This window comes from Papaver somniferum, chromosome 7 (genome assembly GCF_003573695.1).
Source record: "Papaver somniferum cultivar HN1 chromosome 7, ASM357369v1, whole genome shotgun sequence".
Classification (NCBI taxonomy): domain Eukaryota; kingdom Viridiplantae; phylum Streptophyta; class Magnoliopsida; order Ranunculales; family Papaveraceae; genus Papaver; species Papaver somniferum.
In genome coordinates, this window is record NC_039364.1 from 159,133,684 (window position 1) to 159,151,842 (window position 18,159).

Below are 18,159 nucleotides of genomic sequence, written 5' to 3' on the forward strand. Positions count from 1 at the left end.
GGACCTTGGCCTAGTCAAACAGTTCGCAAACCCGTTTCGCGAACAACCGTCCCGGACCCAACTCAGGTAAACCCGTTCGCATACTAGGTATACAAACAAGAGTTCCAGACTTTCTCAGGTGAATCCGTTCGCATACTAGGTATGCAAACAAGAGTTCCAGACCTGAATCATTACAGAACAGTTCGCATACTAGGTATGCATACCGTGTTGCATCCAGACATGGATAATTATTCTAAACTCCCATTTCAATCATTGAAACATCCTTGGAAGATGACAATGGTAATCTCACACATACCATTAGCTTCAAGTAATTTTCAAGTGATCGAATGATCAATACGAAACTTCCCAAGCTAACATCAAATGAATGTCTCACACAAATCATGTAAGATGTTCTAGGTAATTTTCACATAATCATCTTTTGACTTAACATTTAGTTTCCAACAAATATATTGTTTCCAACTTAACTCCTCAAAAATATGATGAACATAGCTAAACTAAAAATCTTCCAACACATATTTCGAGAAATGGATAAGCGAGATAAACTCCGCTCGAAATATCAAATGTGTATAATGTAAAAGTCTATATAGCTATACGACTTAGTCTCATTAGAAGATAGAATATAATGGACTTCTGAGTGATAGATAAGTTTTAGTCTCCACATACCTTTTGTTGATGAAGTTCCTCCAAGCTCCTCAGTAGATCTTCGTCTTCAATTGGTGAACGTCGTGAAGTCTAAAGCTCAACTAAAAATTATATCCTAATCCGAGACAGAGCTATAAGTAAACTAGAAATCAAGTATATGGATTTGATCAACTAAACTTGACAAACAATTTTGAGATAGCAACTCTTGCGAGTTTGATCGAGCAGTGCTCTAACATTTAGTTCGTAAACTGAGTTCGCAAACAAACCTGAGTTCATAAGTATGAAAACCATACTTACCGATTTTAGAACCTAACCTCTGTGTTCGCAAACAGAGTACGGGAACAGCAGTTCCGGACTTTGGGCTTGTCATGCCGTTCGCAAACAGAGTACGCGAACAACAGTTCCGGACTTAGCCTTGTCTGGCCGTTCGCAAACACATTACGCGAATAACAGCTCCGGACCTTTTCACAGGTAAACCCGTTCACAAATATAGTTCGCAAACAAGAGTTCCGGACCTTAACTAGAGCTTCATAGTATACATACCAAGTATACATACTGTGCTATATCCAGGCATTGGTAGTCATTCTAAAAACTCTCATTTCAATCATTGAAACATCATTGGAAGACGATAATGGTAATCTCACACATACCATTAGCTTCAAGTAATTTTCAAGTGATCGAATGATCAATACGAAACTTCCCAAGCTAACATCAAATGAATGTCTCACACAAATCATGTAAGATGTTAAAGGTAATTTTCACATGATCATCTTTTGACTGAACATTTCGTTTCTAATAAATAAATTGTTTCCAACTAAACTCGTCAAGAGTATGATGAACATAGCTAAATCAAAAATCTTCCAACACATATTTCGAGAAATAGATAAGCGAGATAGACTCAGCTCGAAATATCAAATGTGCATAATGTAAAAGTCTATATAGCTATAAGACGTAGTTTCATTAGAAGATCGAATAGAATAGACTTCTGAGTGATAGATAAGTTTTAGTCTCCACATACCTTTTGTTGATGAAGTTCCTCCAAGATCTTCAGTAGATCTTCTTCTTCAATTGGTGAACACCATGAAGTATAAAGCTCAACTACACACTTCTATCCTAATCCGAGACACAACTATAAGTAGACTAGAAATCAAGTATATAGTTTTGATCAACTAAACTTGACAAACAAGTTTGAGATAACAACGCTTGCGAGTTCGACCGAGCAGTGCTCTAACAATATTCAAAGAGTTTAGAATTTGAAAATCCTCAGAGAATTCTATTTTTGTCGAAAAAGAAACTTGTTGAATCTGAATCAGGATTAACTCTCAACAAAAGAGTTTTGAAGAGAAAGAAGGTGAATATCTTTCTCGAGAAAAATGTCTTGCGGCTGATGTAGCTGGTGCTCTTGATAAAATCAAGACGTTGGAAGAAGAAATTTTAACCTAAAAATTTCAATGATAGCTCAAATAATTTAGGGTACATTAATTAAATACCCTTTGTTTTGACACCCAATAAATATACCCGTATACAACAATAAACATACCCATATCATTTAAAAACCATATTCATTAAAAAATAGATTACATTAATACCCTCATTCATATAATATATATTCTTTATTTCAAAATACAACAAAAAAATTTGTCTACCACTTCACCGCCGCCACCACCACTAACACCACCAAATATCCACCACCATCACCAACATTCAACTATCATTACACCACCACCACCTACCAACCGCCACCACCACTAGACTCCACTACCACTCCACCACCTGAACACCACCGGAACATCATCACCACTGCCAGTCCACCACCAGTTTGCCACCGCCTCCGCCAGCCCGCCACCACCACCACTAGTCCACCATCACCTACCAACCGCCACCACCACTAATACTTCACTACCACTCCACCACCGGAACACCACCGCTGCCAGTCAACCACCAATTTGCTAGCGCAACCGCCAGTCCACCACCGCCACCAGTCCACCACCGCCCGCCACCAGTCCACCACCACTGTCCTCCACCACCAGTCCACCACCATCCGCCACCACCAGTCCGCCACCTCCCACCACCGCCGCCACCTCCCACCACCGCCGCCACCCACCACCACCGCCAGTGGTGTCAACAACTGGAGTTGATCCTAAAAATAAAAATCAGAAAATAAGAATGAGAAAAAATTATATAATGTCAACAATCGAAGTTGATCCCAAAATCTGGTGTCAACAACCGAAGTTGATCCCAAAACAAAAATCATAAAAAGGTAATATGGCGTCAACAACGAAAGTTAATCCCAAAATCTGGTTTCAACAACCGAAATTGATCCTCAAAACAAAAATCAAAAAATCATAACAAGGTAAAAATAATGTGGCGTCAACAATCTAAGTTAACCCAAAATTTGGTGTCAACAACCGAAGTTGATTCCCAAAAACAAAAATCAAAAACTCATAACAAAATAATATGGCGTCAACAACCGAAGTTGATCCAAAATCTGATGTCAACCGAAGTTGATCCTCAAAGAAAAAATCAGAAAATAAATAAATAAATAATATGGTATCAACAACCGAAGTTGATCCCTTAAATTAAAAATTCAGAAAGTATTCAAATTATGTATAGGGTCAACAACCAAAGTTGATCCCATAATATGGTATCAACAACCAAAGTTGATCCCAAAAACTAGTGTCAACAACCAAAATTGATCTCAAAAATTGATGTACTAAAATTAGTGAACCTGACGTAAATCGAACACGTATTTTCTGACGTGGTGTCAGTTGTACTACCATTGCACCACAAATTTAGTGTACCACAATTCAATTACATGCCTTCATAGTAATAGTGTGTCGAAAAATCAAAATGAAATGCACTACTAAACAGACTCTATTCTCAAGGAAAGTAAATGATTTTTTCAACCTATAACAAATTTATCCAACCCTTAAGTACTAAAATAATCCTAATCTTACCACTGTAAAGGGCTTCCGATAAATTATACAGCTTCAGGTGGTGGAATCCTGCAACTGCTGCCTAGTAGTCTAAACTAACTACTAGTGTTAGTTCCACGACCTCTCAAAAAGTCTCATGTGAAAAAATTACTCCACTGACAACTAGTCAATTACCTTTCAAAAACATTGGTAACTTAAGAGACTAAGCTCATCGCCAAAGCTCCACAAGCCGCCCACTTAAGACTTCTTCGAACAGTTATCCTTAGACCTGCATCAGACAAAGAAGATCGCCAAAATTAAAGATCAGTCATGTCAAAAACCCAAAAATGACCAGTTCTATGACTTTAGTTGCAACTATTATTAATTCCATTAACAGAATTATGAGTAAGTTTTCACACTAAAAGTTCGGTCCAAATGTATGATCTACCCTTCAACATTTCTAGAGAGCTGATAGTATTAGCTAAAAAATATGCTTTCATAAATAACTTCTTGCGTAGGTCATGAAACCAAAAATAAAAGCCAACATTTACAGAATATCTAGAATATCTAGATTATGTAAAGTTTTGAATCCATTTAACTTGTTATTATTAGTCCACAGATCAAGTCATTTTTCATATGAGCAGGCAAAGGATTCTAATACAAATTTTGAAAAATATTGATATTACTTGCATGATGTGAAAACTACACATTTTCAAATAAACCTTGAACTGATCCAGAGAGGATTTTATTGTCCGGCTCACAATTTACATTCACCCTCAACAAACACAAGTGTCACAAGTATACTTTGTATTCTAAAGCTTACCTTACCTCATGATGTATCATTCATATTGAGATATATAACCACCGTTTATCTTAGTACACCAATAGTAGTTTGAGTTACAGATTCACCTGGGCACCATATCCGGCATTGAACAAACACCAAACTATTAATAAGAGAAACAAAATGCATGATTTCTGAAGACACCTAAATAACCAGGCATGGAAGAAACCTTAAATTTTTTTTTTCCATATGTCATTCAAGACACCACTTATGGATTCCTAGTACATGCGTGATGTATGTCTTTCGAGAACCCACTAAAAATGTCGTATTATGATTTTGATATTATGTCATTCAAGACACCACTTATGAATTTTCAGAATATAATAAAATCAGTAATAAGCAAAATTATTATCAAAACCAAATGAAACAAAAATTAAAAGGAAACCAACTAAAATCATATCAGTGAAGATTTGAAACAAAATCAGATAGATATTATGGAAGATTAGATTGAGATTGATTGAATCAATATCAAAATCCTAAGAAATGTAAACTAGTTTAAACACACAATCGATTGTTTAACTTTTGATATAATCTTCATGTAGATTGTTCTTATCGATCTTTAAAATCGATTTTCATAATGAAACGAGTGGAGACAGTAGTGGTGATGGTGATGGCTGAGGAGAAAAGAAAATTAGAGATATTTTCCAGATATGAAATTGAAAAAGAAATTATTGATTTTCCCGTTAAAACTATACTCGCCGTCGGTGATGGTGATGGCGGAGGTGGTGAATGTGATGGGGGTTACAACACTGGTGTTGGTGCTGATGGTATTAGCGATGGAGATGGCGACGGAGGGTTTCAATTTAGGTTTTTTCAGAATATGTAAATTCTAGAGGGAGAAGAAGAATAAGAACCGAACACAAGAAAAGAAAGGGTAAATGTGGAAAGCACAAAAGACTTTAGTGGACCTAAGTGGGCCTATAGATGGGAAAGGGTATATTTATTGTATGATAAGGGTATTTGTGAAGCCCATCAAAACAAGGGTCATTTATATAATTACCACAACAATTTAACCTCTATGTTAGAAGCAAGTGGAAATCATCCTGATACACGAGGATTGGGCTATAAGGGAATATATGCTTCATATATTAGCAAAGAGGTGAAATTTATCAAAGTTATGAATTATTCTCAACTAGAGGCCTCCATTGAAAATAAATATGCTCCCAATCCTTGTAAAGAAACTGAGATTATCAAGCCTGCAATTAAAGTTCAAACAAGCTTTTCTTGTACAGCTCTAGATGAAAGCATCTCTGCCAGTGAAAAGCAAACGATACCTCTGAAAGACGAGAAGAACAAATTTTCATCACAACTGGATCCATTAAAAAGGTAATATTAAAACCCACACCTTTATGTTACTAAGTGTTGTTATTTTTGTGGTAATAAAGGACATGTTACAGCATTGCTCGGTTGAACCCACCAAGCGCTGGTATATCAAGTTTGGTTGTCATATTTTAGTGAATCAAAACTCATGTTAAGAGTCGCTTGATTATGTACTAGAGTCAACTTCGTATAGGTTCGCTTGAAAGTATTAGGATATGAGACATTACAAGTATTGCGAAGTCTTGAAGATGTGAAGAAGCAAGGATCTACAACGACAACAATCATCCTTCCTCTTGAGGTTAATGATATTTGACTTGAACTGTTTCATTCTCTAACGTATCTTTCAAGTCGTGCATATTGAAAACAAAAATGCGAAGCATATTTGAACTCTAGATAGACATAGTATTAAGGAATACAATACGAGGTTTATTGCTCAACCATTAAACTTCGTAAATAAGACATCGTCATAATCATTTGAATGCTATTGTGATTATGTATGGGTATGAGGTGAGGATTTCATCCCGGGGAACAATGTTTTACATGTGTTCTAAGGAAGTAAGTTCATAAACTTGTTTTTGAACCGAAAAGGAAATTGCCAGGCGTTATTGTTTTTGTTATTCATTGCATATCTTATGAACAACCAATATGTGTGATTGAGTATAACCGTTCACGACTTGTTGTATTCTTGGTATAACTATTCACAAAGGCCCGACTTATGTATTGGTATGACTTTTATTAGTGAAACTGATCTTAAGTAATCACCTGAGATGGTATGATCGGGTTTGTGATTTTATGTCTGACCAAATATGGGAGAGGGAAACCGATCCTAGTAAGAAGTGCATTACATCATAAAGGTAAACCGATCCTTGTATGAGGTGCAACAAGGTTTATAGCAGAAAGCGGAACCGATCCTATGAACATGTGCAACACGTTTTTAGGCAAAGGGGAACCTATCCTATGGACATGTGCAACACATATAAGTTAGATACCATATATATGTGGGGAACCGATCCTAGTACCTAGTCAATCGAATTTTGGAAAGCTAGTGTGACTATGCACAATACTCACATGGAAGGTAGAACTGAAACTTGTTTTTTAGAACCGATAAACCCATGATTGTGATTGAATGTTATTTGATCAATCACATAGTTCTTGAAAGTTTGATGAACCAATTCTAAACTTGTTTGGAAGTGTGGCAAATCGGTTTCAAGGTTGTAAGTGTAAAAGACAACTTACGAAGTAAGGATGTCGACATACACTGAACACGTGCTACGAATGTTTATTATTTAATTTTTCAAAGTTACTCCTTAATACCTAAAGGAAGAGAATCCCAGGATCGAAACATAAATAAGTTAAGAATCTTTTAATTAAGGTATTTATCTTCATTTTGTAGGGAAATAAGAAGTAGTAATGTGCATTTACTACTTAGAGATATTCCGAGAGATTTCGATCATTATTTTTGGACAGAGCATTTCCAGGAATTATGAAAACCGAATTTGTGCTTTAATGAAAATCTTGAGAATATTTTCGGTTTTGGAAATTCCTTGGTGTCCAAACTTCCTTGTCTATAAATACTTGAAGTTTGCCTTTCTAGCAAACTAATCCTTCGTAACAATAAGCTTCCTCTTTGTTGTGTTGTTACTGGTGTAGCCGCCTATTCAGAGAGGAGAGTAACCTAATTAGGAGAAATCTCTTACGGACGCTCAGTTTAAACTCTTCTTTGGGATTGGAAAGCTCTAGCGTGTACCGTTGGTGGGAAACTAGATAATTGCGGTTTATCTTTTGTTTTCATTGATTTGATTGACTAACAGTGGTTGAACTTTGATTGCACCTATTTTGTTTATGCTTGAGAATCTTCTCTTCTGATATAAGATTCACTCAAACTAGTTCAGAGTTTCGACAGGGATCTTTAGACTGTTGTTAGTTCTAAAGACGATCTTGTGATAATCCATTGTTAACAGACTCCGTTCTGTGCGTGATTGATCACAAGAGATTCAAGTGGTGCAGGTTATTATTGAAGATCTAAGAAGATTTGAATACGAAGAAGATATTGAAGATTTCTGATTTGTGGGTTCATAATCTGTGGTGTGCACAATACTTGTTTCGGTAAAAGAGGATCCAATTAATAATCGGTTTATCCTTGTGATAGATTGGATTGATTAATTGAGTAGATAGGCATCAGCACAATTCTTTGGATTAATAGTGTTGTTGGCTTAATCTTAAACGATTACTTCGGTAATTGAACATAAGATAGATCTAAGGACCTGACGAAGGAGTTTATGTTAAGATAAATAGAAGAGCTGTTGTTCAATTCATATCACTTGGTTGAGTAGACTTGATACCAAACAGATTTGTTGTTCCTTTACTGTTTGGAATACGAACCAAAAGAATTGTTCCAAGTACGTGACTAACGTCGGAGGCGTGGGAATACAGACGGAACTAGGTGAACTATAAGTTTATTTGTTTGGTCTCAACTATACGAAGTTAGGTGTAATTTTGTGTAGCGGCTTAATCCTGAGAGTAATCAATTCTGGAAAGGTACCGGGGGTTTTCTGCATTTGCAGTTTTCTCGTTAACAAAATCTTGTTGTGTCATTTACTTTATATTTCCGCATTATAATTGTTTTATTATAATTAAAGTAAATCACACAAACATTAACTCGTATTTACTTAATAAGTGAATCCTATTGTGTTTGGTTAAGTCCAAACCTTTTTATCAAGTAACATACTTCGTTGTTGTATTGTCTCGATCTCGTATCCATAGACGATCACACGAAGTGTGAACCGATTAGTTGTATTGTCTCGACTCAGTCCATAGACAATCACTTTCGGAGAAAGTACTTATAGGTAGGAAAAGTTTTAGCTTGAGATATATTTGGGTACCCTCGCATTTTCAATTGGTATCAGAGCAGGCAAACACGAAAAGATCTAACAATCTGTGTTTGGTGCGATCCTACCTATAAAAATGAATCTAATGAGTGATTCAGTTAACATAGCACCAAGATTTAATTGGACAAATTACCCATTATGGAAACCGTCTATGAAAGCTTTTCTTCAATCTCGAGATTTTGACATAGTTATTAATCGAAGAGGGATACCAACGTCCGGTGGATTATTCGGAGTCTGAGTTTAAAAGCTTAGCGTTTTATACTCTTGAAGAAAGAGCTATTGCAAAACAGAATTTTGATGGTCTGAATGCCATCATACATGCAATTAGTCATGATCTTCTACATCATGTGTTGGCTTGTAGAACTTCTAAAGAAGCATGGGATATTCTTGAGACTGTATTCAAAGGATATGAATCTGAAGAAAAAAAACTAGACTTCTCACCCTTTCATCTGAATGGGAACATCTCGATATGGATGATAACGATACTTTCGAGGAGTTTAACTCTAAAGTTTCTGAGATTGTTAATGCATTTTTTTCCTTGGAAAGGCCATACCTGAAGAGGAAATAGCATGCAAAATTCTCAGATCGTTACCATCCAGATACGAGTCTAAGAAACATGCTATAATAGAAGGAAATGATCTTTCTACACTTACTCGAAGCTCTCTTGTAGGAAATCTAAAGATCTTTGATAGAGAAATTCTGCTGAAGAATCAAACTGAGAACGTTTCCAATAGGTTAAGGCACCCGTTGAAAAAGAGCTTGACTCAACCATTGTGTTTTTAGCACAACGAATTAAGAACATTTTATCTATTGATAAAGGTGTTCCTGATACACTATCAGTTTTCCGTAGAAAGGATAATGATGAAGTACAATGCTTCAAGTGTCGTAGAATCGGACATATGGCAAAACATTGTCCCAGCAGAAGAACTAGGAAGTGCAATAAGGCATATATCTCCACTCTTGTTGATATTCCGGAGGAAGAATCCAATGAAGAAATATCTAATTGCAATGCACTTCTTGCCATCTAATTGTAATGATTCCAGTGAGTCTAATCAACTCCTAGAAAAATGTGAGTTGGAGATTAAGAAAAATAAAAGGTTAAGCCTGGTACTTGAAAACCTTTTGAAATTCCTCTCAGATAAGACCTGTATGGTAGAATTTGAACAAGCAAAATTGGGTGAAATACCAAGAGAATCGGAAACTAGTTTTTCTGATGACACCACAAGTTCTTCATGTGAAGAAAATAATCTCACAGCAATCCTTTGCGAAATCAAACTTATCAATGCTCTTCGAAAGGGGATAAAGAAGACTGGTAAATTTCTGGGTTTTCAAAAGGAGATTGCAAACTCTTGCAATTACAAGAGAGAGAAAGAACAGAAGGGAACACAGTCCATTGTGTTTATGAGCCATTCTAATGATGTCTTCGCTAAATGTGGTGAGAATAATTCTCACCTCAACACACATTGATTGTGTTGAGTTATGCATCCTCACTTGTTGCTCATAAATTTTGATTGTGAGGAAGCATAAAATCTGGGCAAGCTAGTCAAGACTGTTTCTTTAGTAAAAAATAATGAATATTTCTTATTTTTGGGAAACAATAGTTTCGGTTTCCTTAAACCAAATATTTTTGTATTCCTTGGTTTTATCCCATCTTATATATCTTCTTCTTGTCCGAAAGAAGACTGTCATTTGTCAATGGAGAAATTGGTAAAATAAGAGTCATCTCTTGATGATCTTGCACTCTGTGCATCAGTTATGACTGAAGCTCATGTTGTTTCACTTCATGGTAACTCTCAAGACTCTTTAAGAAAACAGATTCACTCTGTTAAAGGTTGTATTAGATATCATGAGCTGATGATAAAGGATTCAAAAGAAGTACTAGATAATCTTCATTCTCAACTACTGGAGATGAACAAATCTACTGAAAGGGGAAGTGCTTAGAGGAATTTGAATCCAGTTTTTGATAGCAATCTTCACAAGAACTGAGAGAGAGAAAAATAGACATCAATTTTTGATTTCTTTCAATGATTGTATTGGTCTATTATGAATAAAACTATTATGAATAAAATTATTTGATTCATAATTTTTCTTGTGATAGTTTTGGTTTACATAGCCTGTGCTTGAATTCTTTTATCTTATTGCTATGTATGTTTATGGGATGTTTGATTTCGGTTTAACTACCTTAATATTCGATCTCATATATTCTGAACCCTTGTGGTTTGGGTGACTTTTTGATTTAGCAGGATTAAGTTCTAGCCCATGTTGGTAGGCTTTATCAAAGAATCATGAGGGGTTCTGGTAGAAACAATATATGAAAAAGTCACAATATGTTGAATCGGTTTTGGTTTAGCATAAAAGCATATGTGTTTCGACGATTTTCAACTTCTTCTTGCAATTGTTAAAACCGATTTTCAACCTTTCTCTGGTAAAGGTTGGTTGTTGTTATTATTTTGTTTTTGCATAAGGATGACAACATGATGATATTTCGATATCAATTCTCCCTGGACGAAGATGCAATCATATTGGAGAACTGGATGTGAAATTTGAGGTAACAATCTTGCTAGTTAATTGTTTTCCTGTTTAAGAAAAACCTGAGTTTATATCATATATATTTATTGCTTTTTCTTAATAAAATTTCGGTTCAATTGATGTTTATTCCATGATGTGTGTGATTCAATTGGTTCCAGTTAATAAAAACTATTGTTATCTTGCTTTATTGTGTGGTATCAATTGTTTAGGCTTACAAAATTTCGGTGCAATTGCGGTGTTTTAATGCTTATGTTGTTTCAATTTCTTCCTATTGAGGTGAATAATTATGCAAGTTGATTTATGTTGGTTTGTATGAATTATTTATGGCTTAACGAAATAAAAGGTGTACGGGATGAGTTGTTTAGTCCAATTCGATTCCGGATAAGAGAAACTAAGTTAATTCTGATCTTAGTTAGACTTATCGAAGTGAGGTTTCGGTCATTCAAGTCTAATCGAATGACTTAACAAGAAATGCTAGCTAACTAACCTAGTACTTTTCTTGTTTAAAATTGAACGGTCTAAGTTTATGGATAATTAGAACCTGATGAGAAAAATAGAGTTATCTTTATTTTGGTCTTATCGAATTAAGCGGTTGTTTTTGAACAATCGGTTTAGCAAAGGGACTAAGGTGCTTAGTTGATTTTTGTTTTCCTAAACTAAATTGGAAAAATTATTTCGGAAAATTGTTTCCTTGGTAACATATCAAAGTAAAACTACTTGTAGTTTCGGTTTTGATATTGGTTATCAGAACATGATGTTTGGAACCCTCGTGCCTAACTCTACATGTTGCAAGTCTATTTTGAGATTTGTAAGATTCTTTTCGTGTTGTCCTTTATTTTTTCATTTCTTTGTCATTTTGTGACAAAAAGGGGGAGAAATATATGGAGTAAACAAGTGATACTGACATTGATTTTATATTGATTGGTATCGCTAAGGAAAAGAACATTGGTGCTTAAACGTTTTATCTAAACGAAAGAGTGAAAGCACAGACTAAGGGGGAGTAACATGTCATATGAAGTGGTATAAAAAAGACGTGCGGTTTAACAAAGCTAATACTCGTTTTCTTTTTTATTATAATGTCAACAACGGCATTTTCAAGGATTGAATGTAAGCAGTTTACTGTGCAGTTGAAACGGGAATCAAGCGTATGTGTAATAAATTCTTGTAATTTTTTTATCCATATGATGTAAGAATTTTGTCACTAAAATTCACAAAGGGGGAGATTGTTAGAGCATTGCTCGGTTGAACCCACCAAGCGTTGGTATGTCAAGTTTGGTTGTCATATTTTAGTGAATCAAAACTCATGTTAAGAGTCGCTTGATTATGTACTAGAGTCAACTTCGTATATGTTAGCTTGAAAGTATTAGGATATGAAACATTAAAAGTATTGGGAAGTCTTGAAGATGTGAAGAAGCAATGAGCTACAACGACAACAATCATCCTTCCACTTGAGGTTAGTGATATTTGACTTGAACTGTTTCATTCCCTAACGTATTTTTCAAGTCGTGCATATTGAAAACAAAACTGCGAAGCATATTTGAACTCTAGATAGACATAGTATTAAGGAATACAATACGAGGTTTATTCCTTAACCATTAAACTTTATAGATAAGACATCGCCATAATCATTTGAATGCTATTGTGATTATGTATGGGTATGAGGTGAAGATTTCATCCCGGGGAACAATGTTTTATATGTGTTCTAAGGAAGTAAGTTCATAAACTTGTTTGTGAACCGAAAAGGAAATTGCCAGGAGTTATTGGTTTTGTTATCAATTGCATATCTTATGAACAACCAATATGTGTGATTGAGTATAACCGTTCACGACTTGTTGTGTTATTGGTAGAACTATTCACAAAGGCCTGACTTATGTGTTGGTATGAGTTTTATTAGTGAAACCGATCTTAAGTAATGACCTGAGATGGTATGATCGGGTTTGTGATTTTATGTCTTACCAAATATGGGATAGGGGAACCGATCCTATTAAGAAGTGCAATACATCACAAAGGGGAACCGATCCTTGTATGAGGTGCAACAAGGTTTATATCAGAAAGGGGAACCGATCCGAGTAAGAAGTGTAGTACATCACAAAGGGGAACCGATCCTTGTATGAGGTGCAACAAGGTTTATAGCAGAAAGGGGAACTGATCCAATGAACATGTGCAACACGTTTTTAGGCAAAGGGGAACCGATCCTATGGACATGTGCAACACATATAAGTTAGATACCATATATATGTGGGGAACCGATCCTAGTACCTAGTCAAACGAATTTTGGAAAGCTAGTGTGACTATGCAAAATACTCACATGGAAGGTAGAACCAAAACTTGTTTTGGTAGAACCGATAAACCCATGATTGTGATTGAATGTTATTTAATCAATCACATAGTTCTTGAAAGTCAGATGAACCAATTCTAAACTTGTTTGGAAGTGTGGCAAATCGATTTCAAGGTTATAAGTGTGAAAGAGAACTTACAAAGTAAGGATGTCGACATACTTTGAACACGTGCTACGAATATTTATTATTTAATTGTTCAAAGTTATTCCTTAATATCTAAGGGAAGAGAATCCCAGGATCGAAACATAAATAAGTTAAGAATCTTTTAATTAAGGTATTTAACTTAATTTTGAAGGGAGATAAGAATTAGTAATGTGCATTTACTAATTAGATATTTTCCGAGAGATTTCGATCATTATTTTTGGACAGAGCATTTCCAGGAATTATGAAAACCAAATTTGTTCTTTAATGAATATGTTGAGAATATTTTCGGTTTTGGAAATTCCTTGGTGTCCAAACTTCCTTGTCTATAAATACTTGAAGTTTTCCTTTCTAGCAAACCAATCCTTCGTAACAACAAGCTTCCTCTTTGTTGTGTTGTTACTGGTGTAGCCGCCTATTCGGAGAGGAGAGTAACCTAATTAGGCGAAATCTCTTACGGACGCTCAGTTTAAAGTCTTCTTTGGGATTGAGAAGCTCTAGCGTGTACCGTTGGTGGGAAACTAGATAATTGCGATTTATCTTTTATTTTCATTGATTTGATTGACTAATGGTGGTTGAACTTTGATTGCACCTAGTTTGTTTATGCTTGAGAATATTCTCTTCTGATATAAGATTCACTCAAACTAGTTCAGAGTTTCGACAAGGATCTTTAGACTGTTGTTAGTTCTAAAGACGATCTTGTGATAATCCATTGTTAACAGACTCCGTTCAGTGCGTAATTGATCACAAGAGATTCAAGTGACTGTGTGAAGGTTATTATTGAAGATCTAAGAAGATTTGAAGATGAAGAAGATATTGAAGATTTCTGATTTGTGGGTTCATAATCTTTGGTGTGCACAATAATTATTTCGGTAAAAGATGATCCAATTAATAATCGGTTTATCCTTGTGATAGATTGGATTGATTAATTGAGTAGATCGGCATCAACACAATTCTTTGGATTAATAGTGTTGTTGGCTTAATCTTAAACGATTACTTCGGTAATTGGACATAAAATAGATTTAAGGACCTGACGAAGGAGTTTATGTTAAGATAAATAGAAGAGCCTTTGTCCAACTCATATAACTTGGTTGAGTAGAGTTGATACCAAACATATTTGTTGTTCCTTTACTGTTTGGAATGCGAACCAAAGGAATTGTTCCAAGTACGTGACTAAGGTCGTAGGCGTGGGAATACATACAGAACTAGGTGAACTATAGGTTTAGTTGCTTGGTCTCAACTATACGATGTTAGGTGTAATTTTGTGTAGCGGCTTAATCCTGAGAGTATTCAATTCTGGACAAGGTCCCGGGGTTTTTCTGCATTTGCGGTTTCCTCGTTAACAAAATCTTGCTGTGTCATTTACTTTATATTTCAGCACTATAATTGTTTTATTATAATTAAAGTAAATCACACAAACGTTAATTCCTATTTACTTGATAAGTGAATCCTATTGTGTTTGGTTAAGTCCGAACCTTTTTATCAAGTAACATACTTCGTTGTTGTATTGTCTCGATCTCGTATCCATAGGCGATCACACAAAGTGTGAACCGATTAGTTGTATTGTCTCGACTCAGTCCATAGACAATCATTTTCGGAGAAAGGACTTATAGGTGGCAAAAATTTTAGCTTGAGGTATATTTGGGTACCCTCGCCTTTTCAGGACACTTGCAAAGGGGGCGCAAAATTCGTAAGATGCAATAAGCTCATTCATTTGTGTCAAACGAACTAGCTAAGATTGCTCCCCTAAAGAACACAGATCGTTGTTGTCCAAAGTTTAGGAAAAAGAATTATTATCACAATTCTTCGGGTTTTGTCTGTCACGCAACTAAGTCATCCCAGAAAAGACGTGATAATAGAAACAGAGATGATTATGTCAAAACAAGGACTAGATCTGATGTTCCAACTTGGAGAAAGATAGTTTCTCAGGATTTTCAATAGTATTATCATTCTAAACCCATCTCCAAATGGAATCCTAAATCCGGAGTTCAAACCATAAAAGAGATACCTAAAGTAGGTCTTAAGAAGGACAATCAGTTGTTGATCATGGATAACTATGGGTACAAGTGTCTAATAAATAGACTCAAGAATGACATGAAGATATATTGTGGTTATCAAGCAAGTATTTATTGTGACGACTTACCTCATCGCAAGGAAAGAAGAATGAAATTAGTCAACCATAACTGATTGCTTTTATAACCTATATATTTATGCTTGTTCACTTGTTTTTACTGTTGACGAAACTTGTGATATTTAAGGGCATAATAAATTTTTATAAATTTATATGAGTATAAAATATAAGTTTAGGCTATCATGGGTAGCCTTAAAAAGAAGAATATTTCCTTTCATACTTGTTTCAATAGTTTGAAAATATTTCCGAAGTTCAGTGATTTTCTGTCTTCGAATCTAAAGGTTTTTTCCCTTTGTTCAAGGTTTCACACATAAATTCATTATTGGTGACGTTGAAAGGTACTTCTGTTCCAATTAGTGTTTTACTCACCATGGTATTTAAGAAAGAATATGCAGAATATCTATGCAAAGAAATATCGGTTACGATGAAATCATGCAAATTTCGAGGTATACTGGCCATGAAACTTCATAGAATTCTTCTTATTTAGAATGAAGAAGAAAGTAGTGTTTTTGTTGGAGAATATTGTATCAAGCAAGTATAAAGTATTCTTGACTTAACCGCCACTGTAAAATGGAGATTCAAACTTTATTCTGAATATTGTCCATTCTCTATCATGCCTTTTCTTACTAAAGTTATAGCCTCCAGTCTCTTTGAAAGAGTACGAGAATTCATTGGGAGAAAAGTACTTCTGAGAAACTAAATTATGGATTCTTATAATGGAATAATCTTTTATACTGTTAATTTGGAATCCTACCGGTATATATACGATTTGCAGATGGTGAGTTACTGCAAGAATAATCTAACCGAGCTTGAAAGCAAACTATAAGAAATCTCTAGGCAAGAAAGTGAAGAAAAAGATACATCAAAAGACCAATACGATTTGGTTGTTATTTTATATCTTTTATATGAATAGACTGATTAACTGTTGATTTACTTCAATACTTGTGTAAAGTCTATTCAACTATCAATAATATGAATGATTAAGTTTTTGTTTTTAAATCCTTTGTGTCATTCTTTTGATAATTATTGTTTGTACCCAAAATAAATTCTAGGCACTAAACACGATGATTTGATGATGACGGTATGAATTAGGGTAGAATACATATACAAAATAAAGAGAAGAAACAGAGATTTAACGTGGTTCGGCAAGTGTTGCCTACATCTACGGAAGAACAGAGAAATATTTTATTGATTGTCGGGTTGTTGATGGTGGATTTTAGTTCAGTGCTAAAATTGTAAAACCAAATTTATGCGCTGACATCCTGCAAAGGATAAAGCCACTGATAAGTAATGAATACTTCTTCACTTTACTAATTCACCTAGAATGGAGCATGTGACAACAATCCCAGTATTCTGTGAATTAAATACACAAAATTCATCCAGTTTAGAGCATGTAGCAACAATCCCATATACCCTGTGAATTTACAGCATTATTAATTAATGCATGACTATCCTTGTATTTCCTGTGTTGTTCCCGCAAAACTCCCATTATTAATGCGGCATGACGACTGAGTGTTGTTATCAGCAGAGTAACACGAATCTCCAAGTGTTAATAGTGAGGCATGCACGAAATACCCGTACATGCCACATCTCTCGGTGTGTTATACTATCCCGATTGAGCATACATCTCTCGGTGTGTTATACTATCCCGATTGAGCATATTTGAATCTGGACTGACAGTCCCAGAAACAATCACAACCACGCAAGTTGGCCACATGATTTAACCAGCCTAGACGATCCTCAGCAGGAGCAGGCTACCATCTTAATGACCACCATCGGGTCCCGTTTATGCCCTGGTCGGTCGAATACATACCACGCCTCCCAAACAACCACCGAACACCAGCCTAAAGTAGGATGGTTGGGATGGTATGGAGCATCTTGGAAAACATGTACGCACAAGACTGCCAATGTCGGTCTCAAACAGATCGCGATCGTCCAACTTCACCGGCATGGCTGGACGGCATAGATCGTCCCATGGCCGGTTGGACAAGCATTGTCCTGCACACCAGCGGGCCCCCTTCACGCCTGCATAATCGAACACCTCACGACCTAGCCAGGGAGAAGCAAACGCTCTCCCAAAGTTCGGCCAACGTGATGCTTTAAGGGTCGCAGGAAATTCCACTAAAGGTCTTAAATTGATCACGACCATCCAACCTCACCAGCATGTTTGGATGGCTTAGATCAGACCCATAGCCGTCAGGAAGGTATTGGCATGTTCACCACCGGCCCAATATGGGCCCCACATGGTCGGCCTCCCCAAAAGAGGAGTGTAGCTTGCCAATTTGTCCAGCCAAAGTAGCGTGGACATGAAACCCTAATTAGGGGTTGCGGCATATCACATGTGTCGCAAATCAGTCACGACCATCCATCTTCGCAGGCATAGATGGAGGGTGTAGATATAAATTCAAAGGGT

The 18,159-nt window shown here is 35.8% G+C and overlaps 1 long non-coding RNA gene across 1 annotated transcript; it reads right to left on the reverse strand.

Annotated features, from left to right (window-relative positions):
- Nucleotides 1-2,734: 2,734 nt before the first annotated feature.
- Nucleotides 2,735-5,200, reverse strand: LOC113293116. The gene is made up of 3 exons (XR_003332056.1): nt 4,381-5,200; nt 3,753-3,846; nt 2,735-2,782 (listed from the first exon to the last, which is right to left on the reverse strand). It is a non-coding gene; the product is annotated as an uncharacterized LOC113293116 (long non-coding RNA).
- Nucleotides 5,201-18,159: the final 12,959 nt, after the last annotated feature.